Raw genomic sequence first — 17952 nt, 5'->3', positions numbered from 1 at the left:
AATAAAAGTATAATTATTACACAAAGCATAGGTGTATGCTTTCTTTATACACTATTTCTTCTCGTAATTTACATACCTGGTATACAACGAATGAATGGATCGCCAGTGTATCGTATAGGACAGCTACAGATAGGTGAATGGGATGATGTATGACATATGGCGTGTGTTCCACAGGCACCGGGACAGGGATCCTGGCACTTTTTATTACGACAAGCCTGATTCTGTGCACAGTCAGAGTGGCTTCGGCATTCAGGTCTGCAAGTCGGTGGCTCGTCATACATGGGAGGACGGCAAGAGCAATGAGCTACTGTTCCATCCGCACGACATATGCTATTCGGTCCACACGGATTGGGTGTGCATGGATCAGACACCACGTGATCTATTAAGGAATGTAAATTTAACAATTATTATCATTAAATAAATATGTGCGTATTTAGAGCTCCTTGATTATTTAGGTTTGCCGTATTAGCTATAAAAAACAACATATTAAAACTAATATAAATAAGACAATGTCTATAATTTTAATAGATTAAAGAAATTAAATACCTATAACGCGGCGACAGGCAATAAACGGATCTCCTTGAAGTGGCGATGGACAATCACAAATTGCCATATGGTTGTAGACATTGCACACGGCATCCAAACCACAAGCGTTATTACATGGGTTGATGCATTTGTAATTTACACAGGCTTGGTTCTTCAAACAGTCTTGATTGATGGTACATTCAGGTCGACATTCTACATAGGGATTTCCATGGTAGCCCGCTATGCAAGAGCAAGTGGCATTGTGACATTCAGCGTTGATACCACATGGTGACCTTACGCAAGGATCTACAGGTGTTAGTGAGACCGTATCTAAAAAAACACAATTTACATTATACAAAGTGATTCTTGTTTTATTGTGGTAAGCGAGTATTGCTTTGATATTTTAAAATAATATTATTCAAAAACTATAATCTTCTTCTTTGTTTTTGATTACGGGGAGTTGTATATTTGAAACATTGTTACTACATTTTTATTGTTTAAATAATGTTGTTTTACCTTTTATAACTGCATAACATCCAACGAATGGGTCTCCTCGATATCCATCAACACACATGCAGATAGCGAGGTGGTTCACAGCTCGGCAAAGTGTATTACCTCCACAAGAGCCTATGCATGGATCCATACATTTTTCACGAACACAGGCTTTATCATTGGGGCAATCTTCATTAATAGTGCATTCGGGTGCGCAAGACGGTGGAGTACCCATATATCCCGGTTTGCAGCCACAAACAGCTGAACCACCGACATCTCTACAAATAGCATATTGGCCACAGGGATTGGGTTCACAAGGTGTTGGATCGTGGGTAGCTACAGTTTTTTCTCTGACACATCGCACAAATGGATCCCCTTCAAAACCACTCAAACAAGTACAGTACGGACTGTGGTGATGTGTACGACACTCTGCGTTTTCTCCGCATGTATTTATACATGGGTCTATACATTTCTGCCTTACACACGCCTTATTAAGTGGACATTCCGAGCTCATAACGCATTCAGGTTTGCAGTTAGGTGGATAACCCGTATAGTCGGGCAAGCAAGAGCACATAGCTTTATTATTTTTCGCTAAACATACACTATGAGGCCCACACGGTGACGGTGAACATGGGTCAATAGGGTCCGCTGTAAAAAATTAACGCCACTTGAAAAATAAGCAATTTATAGTTATATAGGTTAAGTGAAAATATGCCAAGTTTAAAAAAGAGCTGAAATCTCCACCAATTTTAAAACAGTTGAGCGCTAATAAATAAACCCTAAGATTGTAATTTTTTATAAGTACAATAATTTTAAATTACCTTCTCTGACAATGCATGTATCGTAGGGATTACCAATATATCCAGTAGTACAAGAGCATTTTGGAACGTGATTAACAGTTTGGCAGACGGCGTTAATACCACAAAAGCCGGGACAAGGATCGGTGCATTTATTATTGATACAGGCAAGATTCTGTGAGCAATCAGAGTTCAGTAGGCACTCTGGTCTGCATCCCTCATAAGGATTGCCAAAGTAGTCACTGATACACACACAGCTCGCCGAGTTGAATCGTTCTTGGCAGATCGCGTTTGGCCCACATGGGTTGGGCGTGCATGGTCTTCGATGTTCCAAGGGCTTTTGAGATATCACTAAAAATAACAAAAAAATATTATAAATATTTTACTGGTTCAGTTCTGGTACTTAAATCAATATTTAGTTGATTCCCAGGGCTCGAAAGCGTATAACTTGCCTGTTAAGAAAAATCTAATAAATAGATATATAAAAATGTCTACCCTTTCCTGCCTTCCATGGATTATAGGGTACCAAAAAGTTATAACGGCTATGTACACATATATATATATAAGAAGTGTTCCGGATTTGTTTTTTTTTTTAATAACGCCAGTTTATACTTCAACATTTACTAACGATAAAATAAACGTTATACGATACCTGAGACGACGCACTCGTTGAATGGATCACCAGTGTAGCCCTGTTGGCACGAACACTGTGGGGAATGACTCACAACACGACAGTCCGCGTTGCGGCCACACGCTCCATTGCAAGGATCCACACATTTCTTATTTATGCAGGATTTGTCAAAATTACAATCGCTGTTCGAAACACATTCTGGGCGACAATATGGCGGTCGTCCTGTATATCCATTCATGCAAGAACAGGACGAAGTTCCGCTTATTTCCTTACAAATAGTGTTCGGACCACAAGGTGAAGGTTCGCATGGAGTGGTGTGTACTGCCGGTTCATCTGTGGAAAATCATACTTTATAGTCAACTTCCCGGCTCCGCACGGTTGAATCTCCGATTTTTTGTTAATATTTTATATATGTTATAAGCTTTTACTGAAAAATATTAACAATTGTAATTAGAAAGAAATTTTGAAGTCGGTAACTATTTATTCATTAAAAATATAAATCTCATAATATACTTAAGTATAGTATATATTTTATCTATTGTTGACGAAAATACAACTATTTTCGTCATTAGGTAATATTTCAAATTTCTCAACAAAATAATCAAAACAGGTTATTCTATGATACTACTAATTTATAAATTGAATTGAATCACATTTCATAACTTACTTTGTACAAACAAACACTGTATGAATGGATCTCCAGTCAATCCATTACGGCAGTAGCAAATTGGTTTATGATTATGGACTTTGCACTCAGCGTTGATTCCACAAGAGCCTCTACAAGGATCCACGCATTTCTGGTTAGAACAAGATAGCGTAGGTGCGCAGTCAGAGTCCACAACACATTCAGGTCGGCAAGATGGAGGAGCACCAATATAACCCACAAGACAAGAACACATAGCTTGTTTGTTTATAGTTCTGCATACGCTGTTAGGTCCACATGGTGATGGAATGCATGGGTCTCCGTAATCTTCAATTACTGAAAAGTATTATAAGGGTAAGATATTTTTTTTGTTTGAATAGGGGGGAAACGAGCCTTACGGGACGCCTAAAATAGGCAGTCATCAAGAGGGCAGGCAGCCAAACAGTTGGAGGTCGTATCTCCCAGGGAATTGGGAGTCAATTCCACAGTTCGCTAGTTCACTTACACATTTTAATTCGTTTTGAAATAGTTAAGTAGAACTACCTAACACAGCTTAATTATTTACACATTTTTTTATTAACTACTTACTTGATACTGATGTGCAAGCAACAAAGGCATTTCCTGTAGTATTCCGAGAGCATGAACACATGGCAATATGGTTATAAACTTCGCATATTGCCCCCTGGCCACATAGGTTGGCACACGGATTAACACATTTTGTATTAACACAGACTAAATCCGATGCACAATCGGAGTTAACCGTGCACTCGGGGCGACAACTCATGTATGGATTTCCGAAATAATTAGGTAGACATGAACAAGCTCCATTGTTGCACCTAGCATTAGCGCCACATGGGTCGGGATTACATCTGTCATACTTTTCAGGTAGAGGTTCTGAAAAATACATTATTACTTAGTGCTCTTCTTATATTGCCTTTCGTGCCTATTTTAAAAAAAATATTTTGGATGCCGCGGTTGTGAATAATGACTTGCTGGATTACGAAGTTATCATTCTACAGTGACGATATTGGAAATATGGACTTCCAAGTACAGACATTTTTTAGTTACATATATCGCTGACGTTTCTTCTGCAACTGTTCTCTAGAAGTCAATCATATATCTCACATTGTTAAGGCACCCTTCGTTGAAATGTTTCAGCCGACCGTTTTTTCTCCGACCTACTTTACAAATGCAACTACCACGAAAGAGTATTTTTATTAGTAATTCCTTTCTATTGGTAAATGAATTATCATTTCATTATCGGTTAGTTACTCGTATATCCATAAATTATCCCTATAACCTCACAAACTGTACCTTTTGTAATATTAGTATAGATAATTACATAAATAATGGTAACATACCTATAGCTTCTTGGAAGTAACAGCTTGCAAATGGATCACCCGTGTATCCTTCCAAGCAACTACACACAGCGGAATGTTGGTGTACGTTACAAATAGTCTGTAGGCCACATGATCCGATACATGGATCATTACATCTCTGATTAATACATGCTTTGTTGCTTGGACAATCAGAGTTAATGGTGCACTCAGGTCGACAATTTGGTGGTGACCCAATATAGTTCGAAATACAGCTACATACGGGTACTCTATTTTGCACCTGGCAAAGGGAATTTGGCCCACAGGGTGATGGTGTACATGGGTTTGCTTCAATTAATGGCGTATCTGCAAAATTTATATTTTTAAGCAAGATATAAATATATATGTTATTACCTCTTTACATATATAAAAATAAATTTACTTTAGGGAGTATCACGGAATCTAGTTTTATAAATATTACCGTATTTGTAACAAATAATTGTTTTAATTAAGTTTAGAAACTGTACGTACTTGTAATCGTTGAGCATCTTATAAATGGATCTCCTTCGTAACCTGTTCTGCATGAACATATTGGTGCATGATTAACAACTCTGCACTCGGCGTTTTGTCCACATACATTTTGACAAGGGTCGACACATTTTTGTCGAATACAACTCTTTGTGGATGAACACTCTGAGTTGACGGAGCATTCAGGTCTACAGTTGGGAGGAGTTCCGAAATATTCCGGTAAGCAAGAACAAGAAACCAAACCGTTATTGTTTTTACATGCTGTGTTACTTCCACATGGGTTTGGTATGCATGGATTATTAGGAACGGGTTCTGAAAATTAATAAACAATTATTATATTAAATGATTATACATAGGGAAGAAAACTTATATCAAAACAGTTGTCTGAAAAACACACCTTCTTTAATGATAATATGACAAAAAGCGTACGGATTTCCGGTGTAACCAGGTGAGCAAGAACATGAAGGTAAATGATTTATAACTTGACATATTGCCGTAGAACCGCAAACTCCTGGACAAGGGTCTTGGCACCTGTTCTTAAGACAAGCCTTGTTGTATGGACAGTCGGCATTAATAACACATTCAGGGCGACAGCCTTCATAGGGGTTTCCAAAGTAATCTCTGTGACAAGTACAGGCGGCTACTCCACTTGGGGATATTTTGCATTCACTATTTGCACCACATGGAGAGGGATAACATGGATCGATTACTTCGGGCGTTTGTTGTAGTTGATAGCATGATAGGAAAGGATCACCAGTGTAACCTTCTTGGCATGAACACATCGCTGTATGAAGTCGTACGATACAAAGGGAGTTGGAGCCACAAGACCCGATACAGGGATCCATACATTTGTAATTTACACAAGCCTTATTTGCGGGACACTCATCGCTTATTCTACATTCGCGTCGGCAATTAGGTGGCGTGCCTTCGAAAGTTGGTTGGCATGAACATTTTGCCTCTCCACTTGGTGTTGGTGTGCACAAACCATTTGCCCCACATGGTGAAGGGTGGCATGGATTTTTAACTTCTTCTTCCTGTGGTTGAACTGCAAACAGAAAAATGTTATTGTCTTGCTCTAATAAAAAAAATCTCAATCAATATAATACATACCATAACAGTGTGTAAACGGTGAACCTGTATATCTTGGTGGACAAGAACATACAGGATTGTGATTGATGACTCTACAGTCGGCATTAGATGCACACGATCCGGGGCAAGGATCTTGGCACTTCATATTTATACACGCTAAGGATGGTTGACAATCGGTACTTTGTATGCACTCTGGTCGGCAATTTGGTGGATTTCCTATATATCCCTGTATACATGCACACAAAGCTTGTTCATTCAATTCTCTACAAATACTGTTAGGTCCACACGGAGAAGATTCACATGGTCTAGTAGGTGGTTCTGAAAGAAATTGTTATATTAATCAAACAATACTTTATACAATTTTTATTTAAGAATAAATATACATACTTTCTAAAGTCAGACATTGTGTAAAGGCGTCGCCGGTCATGCGTATTGGACAACTGCACACGGCAACATGATTGTAGACATTACATTCAGCATTTACCCCGCACATATCACGACACGGATCTACACATTTGTGTCTCAAACACGTCTTGTCATTGGAACAGTCAGTGCTAAGAACACATTCCGGTCTGCAGCCAAAGTAAGGGTCACCATGGTACTCCGCTAGGCACGTACATTCACCATTATTGCAAACGGCGTTTGGACCACAAGGTGAAGGATTGCAAGGGTCTAGATGTTGTGATTGTTCTAAAAAAAAAAAGAAGATTTTAGCAACATGTACAGATATCAATATGGATTCCGATATTTCTTTAACTGTTTAAAATATCTTACCTTCTAATTGAACACTGCAAAGCGTAAAGGGATCTCCTTTATAACCTTGTGGACATAAGCAAACTGGCACGTGATTCACAACATTACAGATTGCCTGTAATCCGCAGGATCCCAAGCAAGGGTTTTGACATTTCATATTCAAACATGCTTCGTTGGTGTTACAATCAGAGTTTATGATACATTCTGGCCTACAGTTCGGTGGACTAGCGATAAATCCGACTTTGCAGGAACAAGAGGCTATGCCACCCAAATTACGACATTCAGCATTAGGCCCACATGGAGATGATAAACATGGATCTAATGGCGAACTTAAAACTGGTTCCACTTCAAGTACAAAACAAATAGAGAATGGATCTCCACTGTAACCTTGCTTACAAGAACATATAGGATTGTGATTGATGACTCGGCAATCGGAGTTTACGCCGCAACCTCTAGGGCAAGGTGATAAGCATTTAAGATTCTCACAAACCTTGTCGAGAGAGCATTCTGCATTTGAAACGCACTCAGGTCTGCAATTAGGAGGTGACCCTTGGTATCCGGCTAAGCACGTACAGACAGCAATGTTATCTCGCGAATTGCATTTGCTGTTTGGCCCACAAGGTGATGGATTACATGGTTCTGATAATTCCGTTTGAGGTCTAAAGCTACATATTTTGTATGGATCTCCAAGGTATTGTTCTGGACACACACAGTTCGGTATGTGACTCGTTACATAACATTGAGCATTTATACCACAGGTTCCTGGACACGGATCAATGCATTTATTTTGCTTGCACGCTTGGTTTGAAGGACAGTCAGAGTTTAATAAGCATTCAGGTTTGCAAGATACGTATGGGTCTCCAAAGTATCCCGAAATGCATACACAAGAACCGACATTATTACTTTCTCTACATTCAGCATTGCTTCCACAAGGTGAGGGTAGGCATGGCGTGAGCTGCTCTGTTATTGTTGGTTCCGCTTGAATGCTGCATTGAATGAATGGATCACCGGAATAACCGTTTTGGCAAATACATATCGGTGTATGGCTGACTACTCTACACTCACTATTGATTCCACATGCACCCTCACATGGGTTACGGCATTTTCTATTGATACAGGCCATATTTGTGGAGCATTCTGTATTACTGGTACATTCAGGTCGGCATGCCGGTGGTGCACCGATGTAATCTGGTAAACATTTGCAATTTGCATCATCGCCAACCTCAATACATTGTGAGTTTGGTCCGCAAGGGGATGGAAGACATGGATTTACTTTGACTGGAGGTGCTGCACCTGCATATAAGAAAAAAGTATATTTATTAGCATGAATACTTTGTTCTTTTTACACGACGTAACTATAACGTATTTCATAATACTTACGTATTGGCTGACAAAGTGTAAATGGATCGCCAGAAAAACCGGGTAAACAGGTGCAAACAGGGTTGTGATTGATAACTATGCAGTTACTATATTGCCCACAGGCTCCTGGACAAGGGTCAATACATTTTTGGTTTGAACACGCTTGGTTGAGACCACAATCTGAGCTAAGTGTACACTCTGGCCGACAATTGGGTGGTGAACCTGCATAGCCCTGTACACAGACGCAGACAGCGTGACCGTTTATTTCCCGACATTGACTGTACGGTCCACATGGGGAGGGGCTACACAAATTAATTGGTGTGGCCATTTCTGAAAAGTAAATGATCATATTACTGCTAGTCTCTTGTGGAAAGGAAAAACTTAAGATATAGTGTTAGTGTGTTGTTTGCATTTAGGTGTTCGTGTCTTCAAATTAATATAACATTTAAATGAACATACCTTTAATGACACTGCAATAATGGAATGGGTCACCCTTAGTTCCAGAAGGGCAAGAACAGGCAGGAATGTGATTTATAACTTCACACGTGGCATCGTTACCACAAGTTCCAAGGCAGGGATCTACACATTTATTGTTTACGCAGGCCTTATTTCGGTCACAATCTATATTAAGAACGCATTCGGGTTTGCAGCCTATGTAAGGGTCTCCGAAATATTCGGGTAAACACGAACATTGACCATTGTTACACAAAGCATTGGCCCCACATGGTGTCGGTGAGCATAGATTCACAATGTCTGGTTCTGAAATTATTTTATTGAATAAATTGGTATAATTATGGTGAGAAATTATAAGACGTACAATTAAATTTCAAATTTAGTTTATACCTGCTAATTGTATGATGCACTGTGAGAAGGGATCACCAGTATATCCCGGTAAACATGAGCATATTGGCAGATGTTTATTAACATTGCATTGTGCGTTCATACCACAAGCACCCGGACAAGGATCTTTACACTTATTATTGATACATGCGCTGACTGCGTTACATTCAGAACTGACAGTGCATTCTGGTCGGCATCGTGGTGGTGTGCCTATATAATTTGGTAAACAAGTACATCGAACGTTCTGGTTATATTCCTGGCACTGAGAATTAGGTCCACATGGTGATGGGAAGCATGGATTTCGACTCGGTTCTCGTTGTGGTTCTGATAACGCAACTGGGAAAAAAATTAAGAATTAAATTTATGTATTATCGTACATTTTTATATTCTCATAGTAAAGGAAGTGAAGTAAGTTTACCTGGCATGCAGTAGGAAAATGGATCCCCAGTAAATTGTTCTTGGCACGAGCAAATCGGATTATGAGATATCACTCGACATTTAGCATTACGCCCACATTGATCCCGACAAGGATCCACACATTTTTGATTAATACATGCCTTATCACTTAAACATTCGCTATTTATTGTACATTCAGGTCGGCAACTAGGCGGTGATCCTATGTAACTTTCAAGACAAGTGCATATTGCTTGCGAGTTAATTTCTCGACATTGACTGTTTGGACCGCAAGGAGATGGAGTGCACGGTGTTACTTTTACATCTATAAATAGAAAAAAAATTAGGACTCTAATTACTTGACGAAAGCCTAAAACGAAAACTATACTTTTACATACCTTCAACTTTTTGTCTGCAATATGTGTATGGATCACCATCGAGGCCAGGGGGACAGTAGCACGACGGAATGTGATTTACAACTTGACATATTCCGTTTGGTGCACAAACTCCAGGACAGGGATCTTTGCACTTATTTTGGATACAAGCAAGAGTTGGGCTGCAATCCGTATTCAAGACACATTCTGGTCGGCATCCCTCGTATGGATTACCAATATAAGTATCAGAACATTTACATGCCCCGGCACCATTTCTTTCGATACATTCAGCATTTAAGCCACAAGGGGAAGGCTCACAAGGGGAGTTATATTCTATGACAGAATCTGAAAAAGCAATTATTAAGATAATTTTATGTACCAAATAGTTAAACAACTATTGACGCAGTTTAAAAAAATACCTCTTATTGGGTTGCACGATATAAGTGGATCACCAGTTTGTCCATACGGACATGTGCAAATTAATCCATGACTGACAATCGCACAATCTGCATTGTAGCCACAGCTCCCTGGACATGGATCTTTGCATTCCTGATTAACGCATACTAGATTTGATGGGCATTCAGAGTTGCTTATACACTCTGGGTGACAGTTGGGTGGCGCCCCCATGAATTTTGTCATGCAGGTGCATGAAGGAGCTTCTCCTATTACTTTACAAATTGAATGTGGTCCACAAGGTGATGGTGTGCAGGGGTCCACAGGTGGCAAGGGCGCAGATACTAAAAAAATAAACATTTATTTAATAAGAAGTTAATTTTTCATTAATGTACAAGATATGGTTAGAAACTTACCAATCGATGTACAGTGAGTAAATGGGTCTCCTGTGTATTGAGGTGGACACGAACAAACGGGATTGTGATTAATAACTTCGCATCTAGCGTCATATCCGCATGTACCAAGGCATGGATTGATACATTTATGGTTGTTGCATGCCTGGTTCGATGGGCACTCTGAACTTAAAGTACATTCGGGTCGACAGGATGGCGGGCTTCCAATGTAAGTTGGTAAACATGAGCATATTGATTGACTGTTCACAGCTCTGCATTGGCTATTTGGTCCGCATGGATTTGGGTTGCATGGCTGCACTTCAATGACTAAAAGCATAATTAAAATTATTAATTAACATTTAAGCAATCTCTGGAAATACTAAAATATACGGTTTTGATGACCTCACCTTCAGTTCTATGACATTCGATGAAAGCATTTCCTGTTGTGCCCGTGGGACAAGAACATATAGGAATATGGTTGAAAACATTGCATTCTGCACTCGATGCACACATATCGGGACATGGATTAATACATTTATTACGAGAACAGACTTTATCTGATGCGCATTCCATGCTCGTAATACATTCAGGTTTACAGCCAAAATATGGATCGCCAAAATATTCATCTATGCACGTACAGATACCATTATAGCACTGTGCATTATATCCACAAGGAGATGGATTACAAAGATCTTGTGGTGTTTCATCTAAAAATAAATAGTTAATTATTAATATTTACTATGTATACATTAAAAATAAGAGTTTAAAAACATAAGAAGATACTCGCCTCTTATAGGTTCTACTACAATGCAACGAGTGAAGGGATCTCCTGTTAATCCTTGGGGACATGTGCAAGCTGGAAGATGGTTAAATACTGAACATTCCGCGTTTAAGCCACAACTGCCTGGACACGGATCAATGCATTTCATATTGATACACGCCTTATTAGAAGGACAATCCTGGTTGATTGCACACTCCGGCCTGCAATTCGGTGGTGCTCCTTCAAAGTTTGGCAAGCAACTACATACTGGTGAATCATTACGATTCCTACAAACTGCATTATCGCCACATGGGTTTGGCACACATGGATCCCTGTGCTGTACATTTTCAATTGACACTAAAAAAAATATGGAAATATTTAAACGTTGAGTAGTTGATTAAAACTACGAAGGAGTTTACAAAATTTTCAGGTCAAGTATAAAATAAAAATGGGTTGTACCTTGTAAGTAGCATCTAGTGAATGGGTCACCAGTGTGTTGAGGATTACACGTGCATATTGGACTATGAGCTATCACTCTGCACTCAGCGTTGAGGCCGCAATGCCCAGGACAAGGGTTTACGCATTTGTGATTAACACAGGCCTTGTCTGGAGAACATTCTGAACTAGCTGTACATTCGGGACGACAGCCAGGTGGCGCCCCGATATAGTTCGGCATACAGGAGCATACGCTTTGACCATTCACTGGACGGCATATACTATTGGGCCCACAGGGGTTTGGAACGCACGGTGTGGGTTCTTTTATTTCTTCTGAAATAATGGGAAAACATTCAATAGAAACAAATAATCTAAAATCAAATAAATATAATAAATCAATATATTAAAAAATATATACTACATACCTTTTTGAATTATACATTGTCGATAGGGATCACCTGTATATCCAGTTGGACAATTACATGATGCCAAATGATTCACCACTGTACAAATAGCCATATATGAACAAGTACCGGGACAGGGGTCTTGGCATTTGTTACGTATGCATGTTTTATCTGGTGTACAATCTGTGTTTACAGTACATTCAGGGCGACAACCTTCGTACGGGTTTCCTATATAATTAGATAGACAAGAGCAAGATCCGGCGGTCCCTTGTTCTTTGCATATGGCATTAGCGCCACACGGAGATGGTTCGCAAGGGGAAGTTCTTTCTGGTTCATTTATTTGTAAATAACAATTACTGAACGGGTCACCAGTGTGACTTGCTTCACAGAAACACATTGGAGAATGGCTGATTGTTTTACATTGTGCGTTGAGACCGCAGGCGTTTAAGCAAGCATCTTGGCACTTCTGATTAACGCAAGCTTTGTTCGTTGGGCATTCGCTGTTGCTTATACATTCTGGTTTACAGTAAGGAGGAGAGCCAAAGAAGTTTGGTAAACAAGCACAAGATGGCGCTCCAGAAACCTCTTTACAGATTGCGTTGGGCCCACACGGGGAAGGTGTGCATGGAGCAGCTTCTGCTAAAGGAGGTCCTAGAAAAATTATGAAGAATATTACATGTGTACATTTTGTGTACATACCGTTTTCTCTAAAATAAAAAAAAAAACACTTACTAAACGGAGTACAGCGTATGAAGGGGTCTCCTGTGTATTTCGGAGGACACGAGCAAATTGGGTTGTGTTTTACAACTTGACACATGGCTTCCGCGCCACAAGAGCCTTTGCAAGGGTTGATACATTTTTGATTAGAACAGGCTAAGTTAAGAGGGCAATCTGAGCTAACAGCACATTCAGGTCGACACGAGGGTGGGCTTCCGATATATCCCGCCACACAAGAGCATACAGCTTGTCCGTTTACTTCCCGACATTGACTATTAGGCCCACAAGGTGAGGGGAGGCATGGATTTGTTTTCACTGGAACTGAAAATGGTAATATGCTTAAATTTAACAGTGCTGATAAGGCTTTTATCTGAATTTTGGAATAAAAAATGAAACATTTCTGTAACTGTTTCGTGATCATTTGTTTTTTTCTAATAGCTGCCGCCGTCATTTTATTACATTTTCATTACGACATATAATTAAGTATAATACTTAAAATTCTTACCTTGTATCTTTTCACAGCCGTAGAATGCGTTACCAGTCATTCCATGAGGACAACTACACATGGGCACATGGTTTATGACTTCGCAAATAGCCGTTAATGAACATGTGTTTGCACACGGATCAACACATTTATTCCTTACACATGCCTTGTTTCGTGCACAATCTGTGCTTAAAACGCACTCAGGGCGGCATCCAAAGTAAGGATCTCCTTGATAGCCCTCAACACACGTACAGCTTCCTTCTTTACAAATAGCATTTGTACCGCATGGTGAAGGATTACAGGCATCGGTGACATCGTACACTAAAGAAAATATTACAATGTAATCACATTTTGGTGTATTTACAGTATCTCTAAAATATAAACTTACCAGGCGTTAATTGAGGGTTACACGCAGTAAAAGCATCTCCAACATAACCATCAGTACAGGTGCACATTGGTGTATGTCTGGTAACAGTGCATATAGCGTTTATGCCACATGCGCCTAAACAGGGATCTTGGCATTTTTGTTGTATACATGCCTTAGAGGTTGGACATTCCGAATTCAGTAAGCATTCTGGTCTGCAGTTTGGAGGACTTCCAACAAAACGTTCCATGCAAGTACAAGAAGGCACATTTCCAACCTCTTTACATATTGAATTTGGTCCACAGGGGGATGGTACGCAAGGATTACCGTAAGGTTCTAAGACAGCATTTGCTATAGGTGCTGCAAAATAAATAATGAAATAATTAATACTGATAACTTAATATAAAAAAACAGTGCAGCAGCTCTCAGAATAATTATATATTTTTGTGGCTCATTTTCCATCGCTTTAAAGACAGTTTACGTTGCATAAATGCCCGTCGGAAAATATTGGATTGGATATTTGACTTCATTGTTCAGGGTTTAAGTTTAAATTTCGTTTTAACATTCACATTCCTTACTAATAGCGATGGACATAATTAACCAGACAAGATAATTATTAGTGAAATATTTGGCTCTAGCTTTAAATCTGTTTAAATCAGGTATAAATCAGATTTTAATTAGATTTAAAAAATTAATGTAAAAGAATAAAGGTAATTTACAATTGTTATAAAAAAATATTCTTACGTGGCAAAGGACTGCATCTAGTGAACGGATCTCCTGTGTAAAATTGTTTACAGTAACAAATAGGATTGTGATTAATAACTCTACAATCTGCATTCACTCCACAAGTGTCTTTACATGGTTCGACACATTTTTTATTTATACACGTCTTTTCTTTTGGACATTCAGAACTGATAACACATTCAGGATGACAGCCAGGCGGTGTTCCGATAAATTCCGGCATACAAGAACAAACAGCTTGTTTATTGACCTCCTGACATCGACTGTTTGGCCCACATGGAGAGGGATTGCATACATTCAGCGTAGTTACCTCATCTCCTAAAAAGAAACAAATATTTGTATTCATTCCTTAAGGCCGAGGAAATTAGAAACAAATAATATAAAAAAAAATTGTACTTACTCTGAGCCACGCAATATCTGAATGGATCGCCTGAAAATCCTTGTGGGCAAGAGCACGATGGTGCGTGATTTATAACTTGGCAAACTGCATTAGGGGCGCATGAACCATCACAAGGATCATGACATTTATTTTGCAAACATGCCTTGTTTAGAGGGCAATCTGAATTTATGATGCATTCGGGTCTACATCCTTCGTACGGGTTTCCATAAAAGTCTGGCAAACATGTACAGGAACCGGCACCCTTGAACTCCTTACAAATAGCATTTGCTCCACAAGGCGACGGCTGACATGGTGTTGTAATTTCTTCAATAGCCTCTCTCCTATGGCATTCTATAAAAGGATCCCCAGTATATTCAGGTAAACAGGAACATGATGGTGAATGGCTTATAACGTGACAGTCAGTATTCAAACCACAAGATCCAATACATGGATCAACACACTTTTCGTTGATGCAAGCGAGATGTGTTGGACATTCAGAATTACTTATGCATTCGGGTTTACAATGTGGTGGCGTCCCAAAATATTCAGGCTGACACGAACAAGACGGCGAGTCCGCGATTTGTTTACATATGCTATTCGGCCCACAGGGCGAAGGTAAGCATGGATTCTGTTGTTCCGGAGTAAACTCTTGCAAGAAACATCGGACGAACGGATTGCCTGTATATCTCAGAGGACAAGAACAAATAGGATTATGGTTAATAACTTGACATTTTGCTCCAACTCCACACGCTCCTTCACATGGTTTAGTACACTTTCTATTTGAACAAGCTTCATCAGGCAGACAGTCAGTATTTACTACACATTCCGGTCTACACGATGGTGGCATTCCGATAAAACCTTCTAAACATGAGCAAATAGGCTGTCTATTTATGTCGCGACATTGGCTGTTTGGTCCACAAGGTGACGGATTACAAGGTTGTTGAGGAACAGCTAAAATAAAAAATAAAATACTGTAAATGTAAGGAAAAAATAGGGGTATATCTTTAGCGTTAAGGTATATCCAAATTGTGTATTTACCTTCTATTGGGGAACACTTTACAAAAGCATTTCCAAACATATTTTCTGGACATCTGCACATAGGTATATGATTTGTTACTTCACATATTGCATTTGTTGCACACACTTGTGCATTGCAGGGATTAACGCATTTGTTTTTGTGACATGCTTTATTTCTATCACAGTCTGAGCTGAGCACGCATTCTGGTCGACATTCGAAGTAAGGATCGCCATGGAATTCAGGCAAACATAAACATTCACCGTTGTTACATACTGCATTGGGCCCACAAGGTGATGGATCACAAGGATCTATTGTATCTTGTATTACTTCTGCAACTAAAAGACGATTGTTTAATATCAATTATCAAAACAAATCATATGAAATATATATTAATTAAAAATAATTAATTAATTTAAACTATATGATTTAGTATATTTACCTTGTGGTTTACATTCTGTGAATGCATCTCCAACGAAGTTAACAAGACAAGTACAAATAGGAGAGTGATTCCTTACTATACATTGAGCATTTATACCACATGATCCAGGGCACGGATCCTTACATTTCTGATTAATACATGCTAAGTTACTAGAACAATCAGAATTGATAACACATTCTGGTCTACAATTTGGTGGCGAACCGATATAGTCTGGTAAACAAGTGCATGATGGTATACTACCAATTTCTAAACATTGGCTGAACGGACCACATGGGGACGGTGAACAAGGATTTTTGGTTGTATCTTCAACTGCATGTAAGATAATTGGATAACATCGACTGAAAGGATCTCCAGTATATTTATCTTTGCAAGTGCATATTGGACTGTGGTTTATAGTACGACATTTTGCATTCTGTCCACACTGTCCCAAACAAGGGTCTACACATTTTTGACCAACACAAGCTTTATCACTCGAACATTCTGCACTAATCACACACTCAGGGCGACAGTTAGGTGGCGATCCTCGATATTCTGGATTACAACTGCATATGGCTTGTTCATTTTTAACTTTGCAAATACCATTAGGACCGCAAGGTGAAGGTGAGCATGGATTTGTTATCACTTCAATTTCTGAAAAAGAAATATCTACGTTAATTCAAACAATATCATATGACTTATTTTGTATATTATTATTTTTGTATTATAAATCAGTACTTTTTTTAGAAAAGCTTTATACCTTGTTTGTAAATACAATTTCTGAAGGGATCACCGGTGTATCCTGGCAAACAAGTGCAAAGCGGAGCGTGATTCACAGTGTGACATTGCGCATTGATGCCACATGTCCCTATACAGGGGTCTTGACATTTACTTTGTTGACAAACTTTATCAGAAGGACAGTCAGTATTGACCGCGCATTCTGGTCGACATCCCTCATATGGGTTTCCAAAATATCCCGTCAGACACGAACACGAACCGGCATTGTTACGCTGTTTACATATAGCATTACTACCGCACGGTGATGGTGTACAGGGCGAAGATTGTTCAATAGCTATACTTGTAACTTTACAGGAAACAAATGGATCTCCATTATATCCAACAGGGCAAACACAACTTGGAGTATGACTGACGACACGGCATTCTGCATAGGAACCGCATGCACCCTGACAAGGGTTGCCACATTTGTTATTAATACATGCCATGTTACTCGGGCATTCACTGTTGCTGATACATTCAGGTCGGCAGTTAGGAGGTAATCCAATAAAATCATTCGCGCAAGAACACGAAGGTGATCCATTTACTTCTTGACATATTGCATTTGGCCCACATGGTGAAGGAATACAAGGGTTTGTATAAGGTGGTATTTCCAAAGCTGTAACATATAGGTATATATAAGTAAATATTGTGTCATAGCAAAGTTATGATTAATGATGGTAATTCACCGATGCTAAAGTACTTACGCTTCGGAATACATCTACTGAACGGATCCCCAGTTAAATCATTAGGGCAGGAGCATATAGGATTATGATTAACTACTTCACAAATAGCATTGAAACCACAGGCGCCCACACAGGGATTTATGCATTTATAATTATTGCATGCTTTATTTAATTGGCACTCTCCACTGGTGGTACATTCTGGCCTACAAGTTGGTGGGTTTCCAGAGTAACCAGAAATACAAGAACATAC

The 17952-nt window shown here is 39.2% G+C and overlaps 1 protein-coding gene across 7 annotated transcripts in view; it reads right to left on the bottom strand.

Moving 5' to 3' along the window:
* The window catches only part of LOC125053425, a 91585-nt gene that overhangs the window by 11138 nt on the left and 62495 nt on the right, over positions 1 to 17952 (bottom strand). The window lies entirely within an intron of this gene.

The sequence above is a fragment of the Pieris napi genome, chromosome 10, assembly GCF_905475465.1.
Source record: "Pieris napi chromosome 10, ilPieNapi1.2, whole genome shotgun sequence".
Taxonomy (NCBI): Eukaryota; Metazoa; Arthropoda; class Insecta; order Lepidoptera; family Pieridae; genus Pieris; species Pieris napi.
Note: the sequence above shows the minus strand (reverse complement) of the source record. Positions and strands in the feature narration are given on the sequence as shown.